The sequence below is a fragment of the Colletes latitarsis genome, chromosome 5 (genome assembly GCF_051014445.1).
Source record: "Colletes latitarsis isolate SP2378_abdomen chromosome 5, iyColLati1, whole genome shotgun sequence".
NCBI lineage: Eukaryota > Metazoa > Arthropoda > Insecta > Hymenoptera > Colletidae > Colletes > Colletes latitarsis.
This window is the reverse complement of record NC_135138.1, coordinates 28222399-28244145: the sequence shown is the minus strand read 5'-3', so window position 1 is coordinate 28244145 and position 21747 is coordinate 28222399. Positions and strand designations below refer to the sequence as shown.

The following is a 21747-nucleotide window of genomic DNA, read 5'->3' as shown; positions in this document are numbered from 1 at the left end:
ATGAAAATTATGCTACGCGTTACAAAATTAAATTATCTTTAAAAAGCAAGTGCTTTTAATTGGTTCGCATTAATTTGATCACGTATACAATGGTACGAAGGTGCTGATTAGATGACTCTTCGTAGAATGTATGAAATCGTTAGAGTTTCCCAAATGTCGTTGGAGATGACATTAACGTTCGACTATAAATTGTAAATCCTTCGAGATCTACCTCGATCGGTGGTCCTTAACTACCGTGCGTGTAACTGTCAACAATATGTTTTACAAGAGATTAAAAGCATAGTTTAGGGGAAGATTATCACATTATAATTAAAATTAATAAGACACTCAAGCTTGATATTCGTTTACGATTATGTTCAATATTGGGAAGTATGTGTTTTCTCTTTGTATACGTTATAGAGAATAATAATTTAATTTTTAAAGTTCTCAAAAATTTCTAAATAATTTATTAAATGCTTCTAATTCAGTAGAAGGGATTTAATAATATAATTACAAGTCTGAAAAACTTCTGACCTTAGGTGTATCAGTTGCATTTCCGTTGAAATAAGTAAACAAGGTTATGAGAAATAGAAGATGAAATAAGACTAATTTCCAAGACTTTCAAAGATTTTACGTTTCGAATCATGTACCAAGTAGTTCGAATTTTCGTATTCCTAAGAAACGTGGGATTCGAAGTTGAGACTCGAATGCCCATCGCTGGTCCCAGCCCTAGTTCGAACCGTGTTAGATTCCGTCACTGGTTGGCGCCATCTAGCACCACGAGCGATCGAAAGAGAAAGAGGTTCCCGTGGGGATCGCGACGCAGGATCTGAAGAGGGACGAGGAATCACGAGGGAAAGACCGGTACCGCGTGGAAAGGAGACGGAGCAAAGCTCGTCGTAGCTCGGCTTGCGCTCTCGGGCACAAACTACCCGACCACCAGCCAGCACGGATCCCGAAACCCTACCTGGCGTTGTGTCTTTCGTTTCGTGGAACGTGTACCACCTCGCGCCGCAGGATCTCCACGCGACCAGCCCCGGATCCCATCTTTGCTTGCTCTTTCTTCTCGCCACGAGAGAACGAGACTTCGGGCCTCCGACACGCGACCAGGCCATCCTTGGCCAGAATATTAATCAGCGATCTCTATAAACGGGCAACCGTCTTTATTTTGCTCGAATTTCCTCCTGCTGATTTATGCGCGATCATGAACATCGATGAACGAACCCCGACATCGAGGTCGAAGCTCCGCGAGAACGGTGCCCGCTCGACACAGTTTCGCCAGGACATTTAGAATACCTTGATTTGGTCGCCAATCCGGTTGTCGTACCCGGTTAGCAATTACTTAAATTCGTCGTCGACATGTGGAGTTGCATCCTGCCACACGAGCTCCCGTGAGATTGGGACGTCGAGAGGGAGAAACGGTCCTCCATGAAGAATCGTATCGATCGCGATCAAGGTTGAAAGGGAGTCGTGGGATCGACGAACCTTTTTTCGCGCGAAACGAACGCAGTTGTTGGGGTGAACAGTGGTGAATGGTGTGCCGAAATAGTCGGGATAAGAAAATCCTGAGTGACACGTGGCCCGAAGCCCGCGAAATGAAGAGGACACATTGAACGCCGGCAGACTAGCTCTTCCGAACGGCTGACAGACACGGTGCGCACGTGTCGCGAAGATCATCGATCGCCAGTCTCTGTAGATCTTTGTGACTGATGGGGGTTACCGCATGGCTCGTCCAATCCGGTTGAAATTTAACAGGTGAGTCCTTAAAACAATTTTAATCGTTTGTCAGAGATCAAAATATGGGAAATATTTCTTACTGAGTTCGTGTTTCTACGAGTAAAATACAACGTGCCCTAACGATCGTAGGAGAACCAGAAAACAGATGGTTCTTTATACAGAAATTAATTTTTTGTTATCGAGACTAGTAACTTTGAAAATCTGCTAGAGGATGAGTACGTTTTTAGCATAGTTTTGTATGCAGTCACATGGCAATTATTCTTGTTTTTCATTGAATTTATCGTTTATATAACAAATAAATATTTATTCAACCATCTACGTTGTTTGCATAAACTATTATCGAAATATGTGTTATTAGTTTTTTCTCGTGACTTTGCTAGTATTGATATCAATTAAAAATTCTGGTATAAAGTAGTTTAGAAGGTGTTCTAAATTTTATTGTTACATCTTGGGTTAGAAAAAATAAAATAAAAATTTGTAATAACTCTTCTGTTCATTTTCCTTTCGTCTGTTTTGAAATACACGACAGTTTTCTATGGGGGAAGACAAAAGGAAACTAAAGAACTATCTTCTAATTAATTTTGAGTTTACAACAGATTGAACGTATAAATAAAAAAAACTTAGTCGATCCTAGTTGGTTTGTACTACAAAACTCCAACATTTTAGGAAAAGATCTATAAGAAATGTCTTATAGTAGAATAAAAGACAAACTCAAATATTGTTCATCAAATATCCGAAGCTGTAGCCAATGAATCTCTTCGCGTCTCTTCGTCATCCATCTTTTTGAGACATTTTATATTTCCGATTGTAAAGAACGCAAAGGACGCGTAATAACATTTCTCAGTTTCGTCCGTGCGAAAGTTAACGAATTATTAGATCGTAGGCTTTTAGACGTTTTCTCACGTCAAACACCTGCGCGGTAGTAATTGAGTCTGTTCAAATCACACTTCCTCGCGACGTTAGTGCTTCTGCCAATTAACATTTGACAGCACCCATGCTACCAAAATCATACGAGCGATTATTGTTCCTTAATCGACAGGCAGTCATCGATCACTGTCCGAAAGATCGTCGAACTTTTGCACCGATTGAACGACAAGATTTCAATCTCACTTTCCATGTGGATAATAAAACTTTCTACAGCGGGTTTACAACATATTGTAGGAATATATGCTTGAAACATTACATTGGGGTTTCTTATAATTATTTGCTGTTTCATTTTCTTTTCAAATTAGTAAAGTTTACTATCTCTGACACTGATATATAATTAGTACATTTTTAAACAGCTTGAAGAGACTAGATAAGCAATGATACTTGTTGCTCCTAAAATGTGCAAAATCTTTAGGAATTTCTCTCAACGAAACGTGACGATTAATTTTTGGCAAATGCGTGAAATGGAATTTGCCAGACGATCGTAGACGTAGTGATGTATCATCATATAAATTCCAAGTTTCGGGTGAACCGAGAAAAAAGCAGAACTTTAAATGTTCCTTCCGCTCGGGAAGATAATTTTACATTAAACTCGTATCGGGCAGGACGATCGACAGTCGGAGGTAGCCTCGATCGAAATCATTTGCATCTGTTACGACTGTTTGACCAATAGGACGTCGCGGCGGCATCCGATCTAGCAAAGTGACTGCCTCCTATATCATATCTACACGTAATAAAATGAGCTACGAATTTCTAATCCTGTTATCTAATCCGAGAAGTACCTATAAAAGTTTACTGTTTCTTGGCACAAAACTAGCTTCTTATAAGCTCCGGATGCTTCGGAGGAATTAAAAGGGGCGTTGAAAGGTCCGACGAAATCCCTCGAAAATCTTTCAAGAACGATCGTCGTTCGTTTGCATCTAGGCGTGGAAAATCGAACTGCGATTAGAGATGGGTGCTTAAATCTGTATTTTACAAAGAAAATCTAATAAACGTTCACACCGTTAAAATTAGAATCAATTCGAATGTTATTCGGTATTACAGGGTATCGAAAAACTTAATGGATTTTGAAAGTCTTGATCGATTTCTATTTAAATCCTAATTCTACCGAAATCACATACCAAGCTTTGAATACCAGTAGGATCAGTAAGTAATTTTATATACTAATAACATTTTATGTATTATTTATTACGTAAATTTACTTACAGATTCTGCATATACTTAAACTTGATATGTGCCTCAAAATTACATTCCGATAGGATTAGGGTTAATGTCATTTAAAATAAATTGTCAATTAAAATAAGCAAGTTCATCAAATCAATCAAAAAGGTTAAATTTAAGTATCAATCAACTTTTCTTAGCGTGGTGTTATACGAGAAAGTTTCTTAAGAACTTACCAGCAGAATAAACATTCTATATGATTACAAAGAGTTACAAATCATATTTGATCTTAGTTGTACTCTTTTAGTGAATATTACTTAGATTAAAATTTAAAAATATATTACAAAAATTGAAGATATTTTGGTATGCTTAATACATATGTTAATTTTTACTAACAATTTATCATTAATAACGTTACAACGAAAACCGATCGAGATCTTAAATAAATTTCTAAAGAGCCCAAATCGTCGATCAAGATGAAATTTTGAGGGGCTGGAGGGGGAGGGGAGCAAAATTCAATGTGTTGTTTTAATTGATGTCTTGGAAACTATAAAAGAACCATTATTGAAATTTGGTATTTAAGTTTTACTACCTCCTTCTCTTTTCCCTAAAAATTTCACCTTAATCGGCAATTTAGGCTCGTTGGAACAACAACCGAGACTTTCGAGAGTCATGAAGATCTTCGGATATCGAGTAACGACCGAAGAAATTCGAATTTGACGTCACAGATTGGAAGCGATTCGGTTAGCTCAGTGGCTACCACTACTTCCGCGATACGATCTACACGGTGACTTACAGAAACGACCTTGCAAGGCCACCGTGGTAGCCGACTCGGCACACACACCCACTTTACACCCGTGAAATAAAACCAGAGAGACGTCGCGAGCGTGCTAGACGCCGCCTGCGGATCTCGCCTAGGTAGCTCTCCCCTTCATCCGCTAGACGGGTTCTGGAATACGCGTTCATTCAAGCTGCCACGCCTCTCCACGATGCTCCAGTTCCCATCCTCTCCTGTTCGTCTTTTTCTTTCGTTCAGATCCTCTGTAATTCGTCCATCAAATTAGATAAGAGGCTGCCAAAAAACTGAATTAGGGTAATTATTTTTTCTCTGAAAACTGCAATGTATTTTAACATATAAATTTTTTCACACATTTATTCACCTTTGAAGAAGATATACATACGTTTTAATTAACAAAAGAACGTAATATTGAAAAAATTTCCAAACCAGAACTTAAACCATGTCTACACTTCCATTAATCCCTCGCTACACCTGTTTTATTGCTCCGAAATAAATAATTCAAAAGTACGCTAAAAATGCTTATTACTATTAAGAGTAGCAAGTCGAAACATAAAAGACATACAATAAAATCATCTTCGATCAAAGTTTTATTATCCACGATGGCTAATGGTATATCTAATGAACACGTTTAGCTCTTGAAATTATTTAGTCATTTCGTAAGGTGTTGATTATGTTTGTAACTACAAGCTGGGAACAAGTAAATTCTTAAGAACTCATAAAGTCGATGAACATAACAATTTTTATGTTCCATCATCTCCTTCGATCTTTCTAGCTGTATCGAGTACCCTCGAGCACACTACGAACTAACGATTCGAGTTAGTGATGTAACCAATTCAACGATATGCTCATTAATATCGATACGTATCAATTCCCAAACATTTCGTACAGGTATCGAATTAAATAGACATTAAACGCGTATCGAAATGAGAGTTACTATTAACAAGACATAGTTGTTGACGTTCCTCGTAATATACAGGGCGTTCGGCCACCCCTGGAAAAAATTTCAACGAAAGATTTTAAAGGCTAAAATAAGACGAAAATCAGTAATATCAATTTCTTGATTGAGGCTTCGTTAACAAGTTATTAAAAAATTAAATTAAAAAATTTCAAATCGTTCTAAAAAAATCATTTTCGGTTGTAGGGATCAATTATAATCATTTTTGGTGAATACATATACCCCCGAATTCCTACGCGTTTTACATAAAAAAATTCATGGCCGAAAATATAATTTCTGACTAGAAATGTCTCTCGGAAATTTCGTCCGTATTTTTAAAACATCATAACTTCTGAACGGATTGAACGATTTTAATGTTTAAAAAAGCAAACAACGCGTATTTTAATGGAGAATATGTAGAAATTCTAAAAATATTGGAAAAGCTGTTCGTTAACCCTGTAAAATGAGAAAATCCCCATAAGAATGGTCCAATATTCAAACGGCCATAACTCCTACAATAGTGAATATATTTCAATGAAACTTTTTTCTGAAGTGGAGCTTATGGATACCTACAGAAAAGTATTAGACAAGTTTTCCGTAGGGCATCGAATAAAATTACTAAAAATGAAAAACGAATTTTTAAGAAAAATCGACAGGGGGTAGGTGCTTAAATTTTTCGACGAAAAAAAAAATTTCAAATCGTTCTATAAAAATTATTTTTGGTTGCGGGGGTCAATTACAAGCATTTTTGGTCAATAGACATACTTCCAAATTCCTACTCAATTTCGAGAAAAAATTCCTTATCGAAAATATAATTTTTGGCTAGAAATGTCTCCCGGAAATTTCGTCCAGATCTTTAAAACATCATAACTTCTGAACGGATTGGACGATTTTAATGTTTAAAAAAGCAAACAACGCATATTTTAATGGAGAATATGTAGAAATTCTAAAAATATTGGAAAAGTTGTTTCTTGACCCCGTAAAATGACAAAACCCCCATAAAAATGGTCCAATTTTCAAACGGCCATAACTCCTACAATAGTGAATATATTTCAATGAAACTTTTTTCTGAAGTAGTGCTCATGGGCATCTACAAAAAAGTATTAAACAAAATTTCCGTAGGATGTCAAACAAATTTATTGAAAATGGAAAACAAATTTTTAGGAAAAATCGACAGGGGGTAGGTGCCTAAATTTTTCGGCGAAAAAAAAAAATTTCAAATCGTTCTAAAAAAATTATTTTTGGTTGCGGGGGTCAATCACAATCATTTTTAGTGAATATACATACCCCCAAAATCCTACGTACTTTTGAGAAAAAAATTCTTTACCGAAAACACTGTGTGGCCGGAAATGTTTCTATAACTTTCTAACGAAGCCTCAATCAACAAATTAGTATCCTTGATTTTCGTCTTATTTTGGCCTCTAGAATCTCCCGTTAGAACACCCTGTAGATGGAAATCTCAGGTATCAGTAATTTCATAGTTGGCCATTGAAAACATAACTTTGAGGGAATTTTTATCCGGATAATAATTAGTTTTTGTCTTTCCATCGACCCTAGCTTTCATGTAATAGCCGAGGTGAAACAAAACATATAAGAGCCGTTGTATTATACGATCTGACAGCGGCGAAACGGTCGCGGTTACAGGAGTCGATTACGACGTTCGTTCTTACGCGCGCGATTACGGGGCCGTGCTGCAATCAGACGTCGTTTATGTCGCCCTAGGCTTCGCGGATAGTCATTTTAATTATCGCCGGGAACAGATGGTCGTTGCTGTAAAACGCGTTCGCGGCAACGAACGTTTCGGAGTCTCGTCAGCGTCGGGGCACAAAGCGCCAGCGACGTTTACAGCTTCCTCGCGCAATTTCTCGAGCTTCCATATGGTGAGACTCGAGCGACCAACGCGTCTCCTATAGCACGTGGTTGGCGGCTTTTCAATGTCTCGAGTTCCTCGTATTGTCGCTACTGAATATCACGCGGAAGTCCATCGTCGATTACCTCTTGTGCTCGTTGTCGAAACGAAACAGCGAATCGCATCTGACGAGCCTGATCTCTCATTCTAGCAGCAGTTTCAGTTCAAGCCTCTATCGCGCGCCATATGGTCACCCCGGGATTTAGAATCGATCCTTGACTAATTTACGTCTCGCCGTTGTGTAATAATGCATCTGGATGTAACGGATCCCGTTGACTCTGTACGTGGACGCAGCTGGTGGTCAGCTACCGCTTGGTATCTATGCATCTGCATGTATCTGCATGTATGTATCGTACCTGGTGCCACAAATGATACATCGGTGTACAGGGTAATAGGAAATTATATGTCACAATCGTTATAGAGAGATTATACACCTTGGAAAAAGGATTAAAGAAGGTTGTCACAAAATTGACCTTGACCAGTTTTCTTTCAAGGTCAAAATTTTGTACGACTGCATCCAATTCTACTGATTGAACGGAACAAAGTCGCAAAAGGCTTTTGCAAATTTATTCTAATATACTGTAATTGTTAACGAAGTGTTTACTTTTCCCTGACGTGAATTATTATTTAGATGGTATCTGTCCATCGGTTATTTCATGGTCAGTTTCTCATCCAACAATGTATAGTTCAAACTGAGAACTGGTTTCTTTTAAACGATACATCGCCTCATTAATCTTTCATCAGGAGTCACTGTTGGACGTTTACGAATACACAGCTAATAATAATAATTTGTCACGGAGAATATTTATTAATCGTGCCATTGAACCGAGGAAGTGCTAAAATATTTTGAATACCAGTTATTAGTCGCGTTCGAAGCTCGAAATTAGAATACGGGACCCACAAGAGCTCTCGTTGCCGTGGATCAATGAAACAAAATCGATCGCTGAAAGAAATAAAGTTTCTAATATCTTTCTTAATAACTTTTGTTACTAGCATACATGTTTATCAAATACAAAATTGCAAAAAGCTTTTACTCCGAGGCACGCCTCCACGTTTACAGCGAGCCAGTAGCTTACGAGACATTAAATCATTTCTTCTTCTGTATTCTCGTCGCGTATTATACAAATCTCATAAATCTAATTTTTTTCATTTTTAACGCATTCAGTATATTCATAACGCAGAAACATCTTAAAATTAATTGGAAAATATGACACTTCTACACTCTATAAATCGATGCTATTAATTGAAAAAAGTTAATTGGTTATTAGGAGGAAGAATTATTATATCTGTTCGATCGACCGCACGATGTGTGGTCCTCTATAGGAAGTCTCCTAACTAATCGATTGGAAAATTATTCAACATTCACCGAATAAAAATTGAAAGGAAATAGAAAGCAAAAATAATGTCCAAATTGTACTGGCCTAATTTGTGCAATCAAGTTCCGTTTTACGTAACTAGACCACCGCGAAGATTTTGCTATATATAATAATAATATTTTAATATTAAGCTTACAAGTTTCTTCTACGAGAGTGGTCTCGTAGGAAAACAAGAAACAGTTATAAATGCTGCTAAAAATTATACGCGAAGATTAACTGTGAATAGAAGGTAGGTTCAACGCTACAATCTTTTAAACATTTAATTAAAAAACATCAATTCCAGTTTTAATTTACTGACAGTATTTATGCAACAGCCCAATAATATGCATAATGTGCGTCGTCTAGACACCATTTCTGAGTCTAGACAAACTTCTTTAAGCGTTGATTTACGACAAGAGATCGAGTATCGTGATCGATGACACACGAAAATATCGTTTAGCCAATAATTCAATTAACCGATGCCCATAAACTGTACATTACGTTTATCATTTCTTCGCTTGTTTCTATTTCTTTTTTCATCGTGCTTCTCCATTTTGTCGACTATTTATTAACTATACTCGTTTAAAAGAGTCGAACTTAACGGTTCGACTTATTTTCGTTTCTTCCGGATACGCGTGGTTTTTGTCAATTTTTTTCAACGAAGAAAGGACCACTCACGGTTTGCTCCATTCATCGGTTATTTATTCGTCGTGCATGGCTTCTCGAAACGTCGACCACGCGGCAAGCTTCGACATTACATTATTTACGACACGGAGAGAAAAAATCTGACAGCTCAGTCTTAATTTACGAACGCGGTTCCGTCGTTTGTTCGAGTCGCGTGTAATTCGTTTGGCTGCACTTTGTTACGCGAGACCAAAACACGCCGCGACATTAGGCTAATTATGTCCAATGGTGGTATTCTACTTCGGTACAGATTGAAACGGTTCACTCTGTAGACAATTCCCCTTTATTACTACAATTTTTGTCACTAGAAAAAGATATGTCGAGCAGTTAACTTTAAAATCGTCAAAAGAAAACTTGAGATGAACAAAACGGGATCTCGATCAAGGATTAGATACGAATCAGACTCACGTTTTTTCTGTTTGCCATCGAACAGTAATTAGTGACCACCGTTGGAAGTATTGTTGTATGTAAGAGTTCAGTAACGTTTTCCTCCGTAAATCGAAGTCCCAACGTGACTGGAACCGATTACAGAGAAAAGAAAGCAGGCGCAGACTGCAGTTCGACTATAATAGAGGAAGCGTTAACCATCGCACGTAACTCGGCTATTATGTAAATCGAGCATAGCAATGATGATGTAACGCTTTCGTTAATTTTTTATTCTCGTCGACCATCCAAAACGCTTGTTTACGTCGATCGAGGCAACCTGTAGCAGTTCCAGGCAAACGAGGCGTTTCCGGTTCGAAGTGAAAAGTACGATAGAATGTTTAGCGATCTAATAGTTCCTTTCTACGTCGAGGCATAGCCGATGGCTAAGATATCGGGTACACTTTCACTCGAATAGAGAGTGTTATAATACGCTCGTTAAGAAAATACCGTAATTTCGCGCGTGTTCTAATTACAGCACGTTCGATGGTGACTTACCGCAATTTAATAACACCTTTCGAAAGTAAAAGCACGTCCAAGATATCGTTGCAACGTTCCCATCCGGCTTCTTAAAGCTTCTGTTTGCAATTATCTGTTGGATGACCAGTTTTCTTTTCTTCGTAAATACCATGCTTGTTCGACTCGTAAATTCGCCCAAATAGCTATCTTCGAAAAACGTTTTACGCGTTACTGTTCGGGTTTTTTTTCAAGTTTTAACGTTTCTCTAGAAACAGGAGTTTATTTTTCGACAAGAACGACGTTTGATTCATTCTTTGATCGTTGTTAAGATTCGATGGATATGTTGTTTGCACGTGTCTCGTTATGTTCTCCAATTTCATTGTGTCGTTCGCTTAAAACCAGCCACTCCGTTAGCAGCGAACAATAAAGTGTCCCACGATTTTCTCGTCAATGGTGGGAAAAGGATTCCACTAGGAAAGTTCACTGGACCGTCGACTACAGCCAACCTTGACGTCTCATTAATAATGCAATCGGAATTCACCTCGCGAGGGACGAGCGAATTTGCACCTTGTTTCTCATCGTAGTCGTTATTTCCTGAAATTTCACGGGAATCAAACAGGAGATCGGATCTTCTTAGATCACTGTTGCTAGGAAATGAAATCTCTCAGTTCAATTTTACAGGACTCTCGTCTTTGATTAGATTAGAAGTCTAATACACTCGACTACTTTGGAACTTCGAAAATAATAAATTAATTCACTTTATTTCGGTTGAAACGATTCATCTACTTTTGTTAAGAATTGCGGAAAAGATTATATTATATATAAAATTTATTAGGATTATAGATTAGGATTAAATTGTTTAAAACTTTGCTCGAAACGATTCATCTACTTTTGCTGAAATATGCAGAGATTATTCTGCTGTTTACAAAGTAACAGATTCGATTGCAAATATTGGATGGCGGCTGTCCGACTAATTAAATAGTCGTCAATAATGCATGAGATTTTCCATTAATCAGCCAGTCAATCAATTTTATGAATGACCATCGAGATTAAGTAAAATTAACGCGACGCCTCGGGTGGAACGTATGTCATTCACGCGTCCATTTACCCGTATCCCGCATCGCAGATCTCGATAATGCAATCGCGTTTCGTGAAGGAGAGCAGGCAAAATCACACCATTTGAGATATTTTAGTTTATATTCCCTACTTGATACTAATTTGTACGCAAATTAATACTGGAAATTGTAGCCAAATCTTTAAGGTGTCTGTTTTATATACTAAACCTTTTACCAAGAGCTAATTAATTCGGTATACGCCTTTTTATAAGATAGCGTAGAAGATACAATTTAAGCAACCGGTTCCTTATATTGCACTTCCTTTAGAAGCGACGAATTTATGTTTGCAAATAATACCAAATACAGTTAATAAGAGAAACTATTTTATTAAAGCATCGTATGTGTCACAAGATTAACATTTTCTTTGTTCCTTAAAGTCTTGATAAAGACGTAAACTAATGGTCGAAACGTTTATAAAAATAAACTGTGCTTGATTATACTACAATTAACTGTACTTAAAAAAAAAAATATCATTTGAATTTATCTTTTATTCATTATTCGAAATTTTTATCTAGATAAGAATTTTGTTCACCTCTGACGTCGTTTTATATTTTCTTCAACGGGTCGATGTTTAGTTTTCTAGAAATCGTTAACTTTGGAAATTAACTCGATCATAGATTTTCGCCGAAACGTTAGCTTTGTGATTAATGGTGCGCTCGATGGAAGATATCGATGATCCCCGAACGATTTATCACTCGAAAGAAAAGGAAATTGATTTATCTGATCGATTGCGGTGTGCGTCGGGGATTAGCTAACTATCTAACAATATCGCGTAATTAGTCGAAGGTTTCGAATCTCGAGCTCCGAGAGCATCTATCATCGTCGTCGAGTTCGCTTTGCACGCTCAAGACTGGTGCAAGCGTAACGTGAAATAATGTGTTGAACTCGCAACGTTTCCTTAACAGGAGTAACAGGTTCAGGTGTAGAAATATCCAACATGCTACACGTAACCCCCGGGGACAGGAAAGTTCAAGCGCGACGCACACGCTCTGTAATTCTTCTTCGCTCGCTGCATATTAATTTAGTAGCTTAATTGATACCGTTATCTCCTGCAGCGCGTCGTTAGAAATTGTTACGCTTCAATCCCACTGGATAGAATAACTGCAGCAACAGTTAGCTACTAACGAACTGTGTTCGATGAAATGCTTATATTTGACATTTCGAATTGTTCTTCGTCCGTCTAAATAGATAAAATTTCTTTTTATTCATTTGTTTTAAATTTCAACTAGCTGTTAGAATAACTACAGCACTGACTTTTCTCTCTTTTCACGAATTATATATCTCGGGTGCAGAAATTCTATTTCTTTTTAAGGGTTGGGCCACCTAAGAAGTCCCATAGTATTCGTGCATCAAGCGTTCTCGTATCGCGAAAAAATCAGAATGCTCGGATTTTCAGTCGTATGTTTCATGACGTGTGTAATATATTCCGCGAAGTATGCGCAAACGAGCTTCTTCCGCGTTACGAACACCACGATATGCTTTTGCTGGTGTTTTTTTTATTTATTTATTAGACGCTAGCCAACACTACTTTTTCTGGGATACAAGAAAATTTTGATGTTGAATCGTTTGAAACCGAAACAAATAAAACTATTTGCACGAATTTAATAGATAATTTAATTCTTTTTAATTTTACATGTGTCTATTGTGGAACGATCATCCCCTCTTCACTCTTTCCTTCAAGTATTGTAAATACTTAAAATGTACATTTATTATTCATTTTACGTAAAATGTTTTTGACTATGCATTCACACACACAAATAATTAATCCATTTAAGTATTTCAAATATTAGTAAACAAACTATAAATAAATTGTAATGCTAAACAAGCCTCCTGAAGCCTCCACTGTTTCCAAAGAAGCTCTTCCGATCCGCTATCGTTGTTCCGTGCAGATCCTTTCGTTTTCTAGTTAACGTACGCGAACGCTTATCCTGGCTATAATAACGCATAAATTTCCATGTAGAGCACCGACGGAAACGGAAAGTGCGCGCTCGTTCGCTCCGTTCATCAGTCCAGAGTATCATAAGCTACATTTCCTCCATCCGCCCCCGCGTATTTTAATTTGAATTTATGCGACTTTTCCAGATCAGTGTGGCAGAAAGAATGGAAATCAGTTTTAGTTTCATTAACATAGAATCCGTTTTCAGAAGGAAGAGAGGATCAACTTCCCACGTAACTCATAGAAAGAATCAGGAACGTTCTATTGTGTTTGTCGAGGTTTTGACAGGTTCCGAAGTTTCATTTCTACTTTCAGGAAGCACGATAGATCTCTGTTTCGGTCCCGTATTTGAGGAATATGATCTTGACAGAAATTGTACAAAATTATCGAAGAATTGGAACAAATAGTTTTACTTTGAACAAGAAAAGTAAACAAACTGTAACTCTACTGTAAATTCCAGTATGTGTACTCTCAGTTTCATTACAATTTCTATATCTTTCATTTTTATAGTAAAACTACTAATTCTTTGATAACTTAGTAGAATTTTTGTTAATATTTTTCTGCGTTTAATAGCGAAGATGACTGAAACTCTGAATCGAAATGCCTTTAATAACATTATGTTTTACTTGTACAAGGTTAGCAAGCTGTCTTGGTTATAAATTATTCTAGTGGCGTTGTTTATATTATTCTGTTTCACAGCTAGCGTTCTCAACGCTAATTTTGTGTAACTTCCAAACAGTAGTGCTATCGGTTCTTAGTTCACGCGATACGAAATAATGGCGTAACCTTCTTAAAAATTCTCATCGTTAAGTTTGAATTTCATTCAGAGGCATTCTCCTCGGCTTCCTAGGTGTACGTTTCGTTCACACGGTGAAGAAATGTACTCTCGAACGGAGCATGGAGCGAGGAATGGCATAAAATGACGTGGTCGTCACGCCGTGATGATCAATACGAACGTTTCTATCCGCGGCTTAAGCAGCTTCCTGGAGATTGTTCTGCCCATACATACACGCCAGGAACGCGTTGGCGTATGTACGGACGATCCACGTAATTGCCAGCCATAACTATACGCACGGTTGTGTTGTTATTTAGTGAGTGACAGCTCAAGCACACCGCAGTCTCATTATCGCGATCGTTTAAGTGATGGGTGCCTCGGTTAATTGGTCTGATCGACTGAATTCCGACGAAGAAATCGAATTTCAAGAGCTCTGTATCGCCTGCCAACTGCTTCTTCAGGCTATCAGATCTCGTATTTTTCTTTATTTATTATTAACTTCATTTATGCACTCAAATCGAAATTCTCAGTCTTATTTTTGCATGAGAAACGATACATTGAAATATTTTGAATACGCCCGCTGAGTCAAGGTTTCTCAAACTATGTATGTGCAAAATGTGAACAACTTTTCAATTAATTTTCTTGTTAATCGTCAAGGACGATTTGAATTTGATTAATATATGCTCTATCCAATATGAGTTTATTTTATTTTTGGACAAACATTTATTTCGTTACGCTATATGTATTGAATCTCGATATTATGTGAATAGTTAACGGAAGAATAAATTTTGATTTTGTAATTTACTTTATCGGAGACGAGACGAAACGAAAGGGAAACGGAGAGAGTATCAGAGCATCTCTATCGTTAAAAAGTAGACTGCTGTAAACATTCATTAAGTAAAATAACGCAAAATGGGGTCCGTTTTGCAGCGTAACAAAGTTTTAATCACGATTTTAATAAGCAGCATAAGAAGCGCGGTCGTTGCAAACGCGTATTCCGGTGAATGAAACGCGCGCGAAAAGGAAACGTCATGGTTCGTATAGGCAGAATATAAATATTAATTAATGAACCATTATTATAACAAGTAGGTAGCTCTCGTCGCGCCTCGATAACTTTCATGGAAAGAACTGTTCCTTGACGTTTGCCGAGTCTACTTGAACGCGACTATTTACAAACTTTTGTTATTAAGTAAAGTCATGCTTCTACGTATAATAAATAACGCTATTTTAATTAGGAAATTCTTCTCTTCGTGATGTTAATTTTACACTCTAGATTTTGATTCGTCTTCAAGATAACTGTCTTCTGTTCGAGTCTGTCTAGTTTTCGACATTTGTGTACGTTCGAACAATCAGTAGCTGCAACGAATATGTAGCTTACGTTAGAATTAGCGTTAGCCTTTCCACGAGCAACAATGCCGACGTAAAATGAATCAGCGCGTACAAAAGGCTGGTAATTGAAAACTGAAGGCAACGCGTGTTAAAATCGTTGCTTCTCGGAAAATTGTTTGTACGAGGAACAAAAGAGAAGCGGTGTATTCTCGACTGAAAAACTCGAGTGTCTGCGAATGCACACGCGATTCGTATGCTTGCTCATGTACAAGCGGAAGTGCTATCAACAATTAACTCAATCGCTTATTATCGTTCATCGACACAATGTTTTTATATCCAGTGTTCTTAATTAATTAGACGCTTTTTAATATCAATAACTAAAGAACAAAAAATGTGATTCATTTCGAATTATTAATTTGTGTTTGCGTACAAAAAGGAAATCAATTAATCGTATTTTAGAAAGGTTCGATGAGTATTATTTGAAAATATCACATTACGAATCTCGATATTGCAGAAATTATGACAGTTTTCGCTAAATCGTGTTACTATGTTTACGAAAAATGTACGGTTGGTTGGTTAAGTATTAAAGTCAGATTTACATTGGTTTCTAGTTTTTCACTTTCTTTTCTGGTAAACAGAGTCAGTCACGTGGATGCATGAAATATTAAAAGCATCATTCACAGGAAACGTGTTTCCTCTTGGTATAGTGGAAGTATGTGCACTCCAAGAACTATTAATTGCTCAAGCTTCTGCGTGGAGGTAATTCCATATCAGTGTGCATAACGTTCTACGGTAATAATACTAATCGTTCGAAGTAGCCTTATCTTTCCAGTGGTGCACATAGAATTAACGAAACATATTCTACCTGGATAGCGATTTCTATTATTAACTACAAGATCATTTATTCAATTTAATAATAAGAGTTTTCGACCTTTGTGCGGGCTCAATACAAATTTATAACTCATAAAACGTAGCCAGATGTTTGGAGACCCGCAAACTTGCACATAGAAATTTTTAATATTTATCTAAGTTTGTAATTCGTTCTAACAGAGTTCCACGTCGACGAATTTTGGCTTGTGTCCGATTAATTCCGCTCGCAGAAACGAGTTCCAGCGTCTTCTTCGAATTTTTGGGCCACTGAATAATGCATGTACGTCTAGCAGACGGGTAAATAACGACGTAACATTATCGTAAGTGTGTAAAGTCGATAAGGGCTTGAAATATTATAGATGCAAATGCGAGCGGTAGTAGATCGTACAAAATTGCCTGTCGACGGTCTTTGTTATATTTTTTTCCTCGTCAAGAGCCACTATAGTTATTGTTTCGATTGTGTGAACAGCCTAACGGTTCCGTTTGTTCTGTGAAACCTGTGTGTGGTACGTACATCTCTTGTTAATACGAAGGTGTTAACACTTCAACAATCGGAGACGTAAATCTTATCGTCTTTGGCTTTCGCCTCGTAAACAGTCGCGTATAATGTTGAAATCTGATATACCTGTACAGGAATACATGTATGTAAGCCCATTTTGTCGTAGCTCTTAGCTAAACTTGTTTGTTTTATCATGTCTCTTTACTTGATTTGTTCATACAACTTTTCCCCAAGGTTACATTCATCTTTTCTCATCGTTTCTGGTTTGTCGTGTCCATTAAATCGAAACATGGCTGACAAATCGCTTCTTGGTAGAGCATTATTTAAATAGCTGTGTACAATCTAATCTAAACAAAAACTTGGAATAGTTATTTGGGTCTTGTTTAGAAAGCTTAACATAACACAGTAATTCTGTCGTCTAAATTTTCTTGAGAATTTCAACTTTGAAATCACTTTGAATTCGTGTGAATGATATAACACTGGTATATAGTATATTTTAGATTATTAAGTATGAAATAACGTTCTCATAAAATAATTGTGAGCCTTTGAAAAAGCGAAATTCCTCTCCCACCAACCCAATACAAATGTATTAATACGTTCGGCAGATCCTCCTAATTAAGTATCGTGACTCGACGCTCGATATTCATGATCGGATAAAAAAAACATAAAATAAACAGTAAACTTTATCGAGGCATCGAGAATAGAAGGTTCTCGTAATCAACGAGATACAGCGCGAATCTTTTTGCAGTCTTTAAAATTAACATGCGTCAGAGGACAATCAATGTTCCGTTAAATTCCTAACAATAAGAGAATCTTGATAATAATGTGCTCGAAACCAACAACGTTTCTTACGATCCGAAACAACCGGTCCACCGGGTCCATCGAGTTGGTGCTCCGAAACCAGAGAACGATCGAAAGCTCGTAAAAAAAGTCGTCTCCGCCATTTAAAGACGCCATAGAAACTCGTGAGATTTCATTCGTGTGACTATTTGTTTCGAGCATAAAATACTAGAGCCCTTTTCTACATTTACTTTTCGTTTTTGAAACGATCTTATTCTTAAATCACACCTTTTCATATCTTGCTTCTATAAAATGCGATGTTTCTCGCATTTATATTCCCTTTTCGAGGAATGACACGTGCATATTTTCTTTTTTTGTTCTTTGGCGCGGCGAATAAAGTCGTTAAATTAAAAAAAAATTAAATTCCGGCGAGTGTGGAATGTTAATTAAAAATAAACAAAAAAATACAACGCCGCGAGGGTAGCGGGCGTGTCTTTGTCGCGATAACGCGAGTTCTTCCTTCAAATTGAAGCGTCAACGCTATCCGCGTGGCTGCTCGCAATAAAAATTAAGGCAGCCGTTAAACGACACCATGCTCTCTCAGGGGTCCGAATTTACGATTATTGGCGTCCACGGGCCCATTAATCGCCGATGGAGAGATTCGGTGCGCCCTTGCGTCTTCGTTTCGCTTCTCTTCGATCGCGAACGTTGATAAATTCGTCGACAACAGGGCTCCTGTAAATGTTTTAAATGATTTGCGACACACTGCACGGTGTTGCATAATTGGAGGTTAAGAAATTAATTTTTACATAATATAATTTGAAATAATTGAATGTAAACAGGTTGATTATTCTGGTATTCAAGCAACTCATATATTCCCCTATCTAACATGACGAACGAATAAACTTTTATTGAGGCATTTTCTTAAACAAATCAGGGCTTCTTATAATTTTATATATTTACTTTGTTATAATAGAAACAAAACTAAATTGTTCATGCTTCCCTTAGATTAAAAATTGTATCATTTGATAGAGAACCAGTCTGCTTTATAATTAATATTTTCCCTCCGTTGGAACATAACGATGAATTGGAAAACAATAATAGCAGTTATAGGGGAACCAGAAACTCATAGATTTTAAATTTTCTATTAAACTTATCGGTAAGAGAAAAGAACGAACACGTTTCGTGTACAAATAATTAAGTTGTACAACAAGAAAACCTAGCGTCGCCGTATTTTTGTTACTCGTAAATTACGAGAAGGTGACAGAACCAACAGCGACGAGCAATCACTCATTCGTTTACTTTCATTGTCGTGAAAAGAAGCTGTTGGAGGTGCATTTTTGCGCAAACCGTTCCCGTGACTCGAGGCGAAATGTTTTTACAAACGTCTGCGCGGACCTGTTCAGCCCCGGAGGGCCATCCCTCGTAAACGATCCAACAGCTTTTTATCGTCGTTCCCGTGTCGCGAGCCTCAACGGAATATCCTTTTACGCTCGGGGAAATTCGTCGAAGCTGTTAGGTATCCGTGGCTGAAATTACTTCCTTCGGGCCTTGTACAAATTTGCACGCGGTTCGCGGAATTGAAAACCCACGGGCAACCCTTGAAAAGAGAAAACCACCAACGATTTCATTCGAAACTCGATTATTGAACCAATACACGATTCTATTCTATTATAAAAATTTTAACCAACGGAAATACATCGATTTCGTTTTATTTTTTTATTGCCATCAAATGATTAAATTTGAATTCGAATAAAGGGACATCGAAATATTGGTTCGTACAAAGTATCATCACGTTCGACGAACCTGCATGTTAATAGCAAATAAATTACTAGGAGGAAGCTCATTCCTAGGTTGGGTTTTGGCACACGCGATAGAAACGTTCGTTTCTCACTTAGCCAGATCGATGAACCAGCGCGAAAAGATAGAAATGACAAGAATTATAGGCACGATTCGCGATTTCCTCGCGCTACTTTCCCACGACCACCTGCGACGGATAGATTACGAAAAAGTCCAGCGCCGGTTCTAACTCAACCGAGAGCTTTTCCTCGACCTCTGACTCGTGCGTTTCGAGAAGTAAATAGAACAAATTTAAATATTTCTCGAATTAAAGTCGTCACTGATAACGAAAGGGTCGATAACGATGCACTCAATTTAGCAAAGAAAACACCCCCATACATAATAAATAATGGGCATTGTTTTACAGCTGTGCAAATGACGAAAATGAAGATGTGTAATGCTTGATAATATAGAATAACGGGAAATGAGCATTGAACTTTGAAATGTGCGGTTCGGAAAGAACGACAAAACTTTCACAGGACCTGATACTTTAGCCGTTGGCCTCGGTGCCCTTTTCTAAGCGATACTGACGATAACCGGTCGCATCTGTTGCAAATTCGCCGTACGGTGCATACTAACCGTTCGAGTGGCCGATGCATCGTGAATAACCTAAGTTAGTGGTTCTCAAAGTGTAGTCATCGGACTCCTCGAAGCCCTCGAACGCATAAATAGGATTCCACGAGCTCCCAAAAACAGTAAACAATTACATATTACTTCTTATAGAATGACAAATAATCTTCCATTTGAATTCCACTATTTTGTCGCATTCGATAAACACTCACGAATAATTTGTTTCTAATTAGCCATATTGAATGAATACAAAAATACAAACATTGATGTCTGTTGCTCAAAATGTAGATACTTTATATTTAAAAACTTTTGTGGATACTTTATATTTAAAGAAACCACTAGACTATTTATTGCTATGAGAATCATATCGTCTCCTTGGACGTTCGAGTCGTATTTACGATTCTAGATACAGGCAAGCAACGCGTTATTAAAGTAATTTTGCTTCAGGCGGTGTGTCATAAGTGTTCCTTCAATTAGGTAGATAAAGTTTGAGAAACGCTGGCTTACGTGATAATACCCTGCAACCGCGAGTACGCGTTAACCTCGTCCTCGGGACATCCAGGTTGCCCGATCGAAGAATTCCTGGTCCCTCGGACCGAGGATAGGAGGAAAGTCTCCAGAGTCGTGGGCATGAATCAGCTAGGACGAAACTGTCCTCGTGTACGCGCGTGGATGAGGTCTGTAGGAATCAGAACAGGTGTGCAACGTCACCGAGGACGTTCTTTGACCGGTGATCGCACGAATTGCCTCCCTCGTTTCCCCCTGGTCTTTTTCTCCTGCTACACAGACCTGTTACGTTAGACGATTAAGTATGATTACGCATCCCAGATAATTGATCTGTCGGTTGTCGAACTATTTTTTGAGGAAGACACGATATACGAGGCGTTACCCAACAAGTGCCTATCAAGGTTTTTATCTGTCAAGTTAACGATTTATTGTTTTATTGTGTCTTGAATCAAGAAAACAACAAACAACTGTTTCTGAAAAAATTAATCTATATTGCACAATATATGTATCTAATTTTCATTCTGATTCAATTCACTGTTCATAGAAAAAAAGTCCTCAATTATCGAAATACTGCTTCCTGAACATTCTTTTTGTCACTTTAAAAATGTTCCTAGTTTTTTAGCGTTTATTCCAGCATTTCTTGCTTTCCAACTCGCAACAGGAGAAACCTCAACTTTACGCTACTTCACGGTGATATAAACTTTGAGAGAAGGTGGGATTCTATTTGCGCGATCATCGAGGCGAGATTTATTCGTTTACCGAGTTCGCGTTTCATTGGAAAATTTATGAGAGAAAATGCACGGAATATTTATCGAGCATGGTCGACGCAACATTGCGATCGCTTTTATAATTTTACCCTCGACCGTGACTTTCACGTCCTACAGTTTCCAGTTAGTGGTATCGCTCGAGAATAGTCGGACAGAATAGAAAGCGATTCGACTGCGTTAATCCTCGCGTGTGTACAACAAATGTGAAATGGTTACTTCATAACGACGACCTTTGGTACTTCCTGTCGATAATTTTCAGAGGTAATCTTCGTCATAGTGACCTCATTTATAGAAAATGCAATTCACCAAACAACCGTCGTCTGATTGAATCATTGAAATTGAATTATTTCATTTTGTTATTAATTTATTTTCCATTCCACTTTACTTTCTTCA

General features: G+C 37.6%; 1 protein-coding gene across 1 annotated transcript in view; it reads left to right on the top strand.

Moving 5' to 3' along the window:
• Nucleotides 1-643: 643 nt before the first annotated feature.
• Nucleotides 644-21747, top strand: part of LOC143341964 (uncharacterized) — a 208775-nt gene continuing 187671 nt past the window's right edge. Inside the window, exon 1 of the mRNA XM_076765411.1 lies at nucleotides 644-1734. The gene's annotated coding sequence lies outside the window, so the exon portion shown is untranslated. The remainder of the gene's footprint in view (nucleotides 1735-21747) is intronic.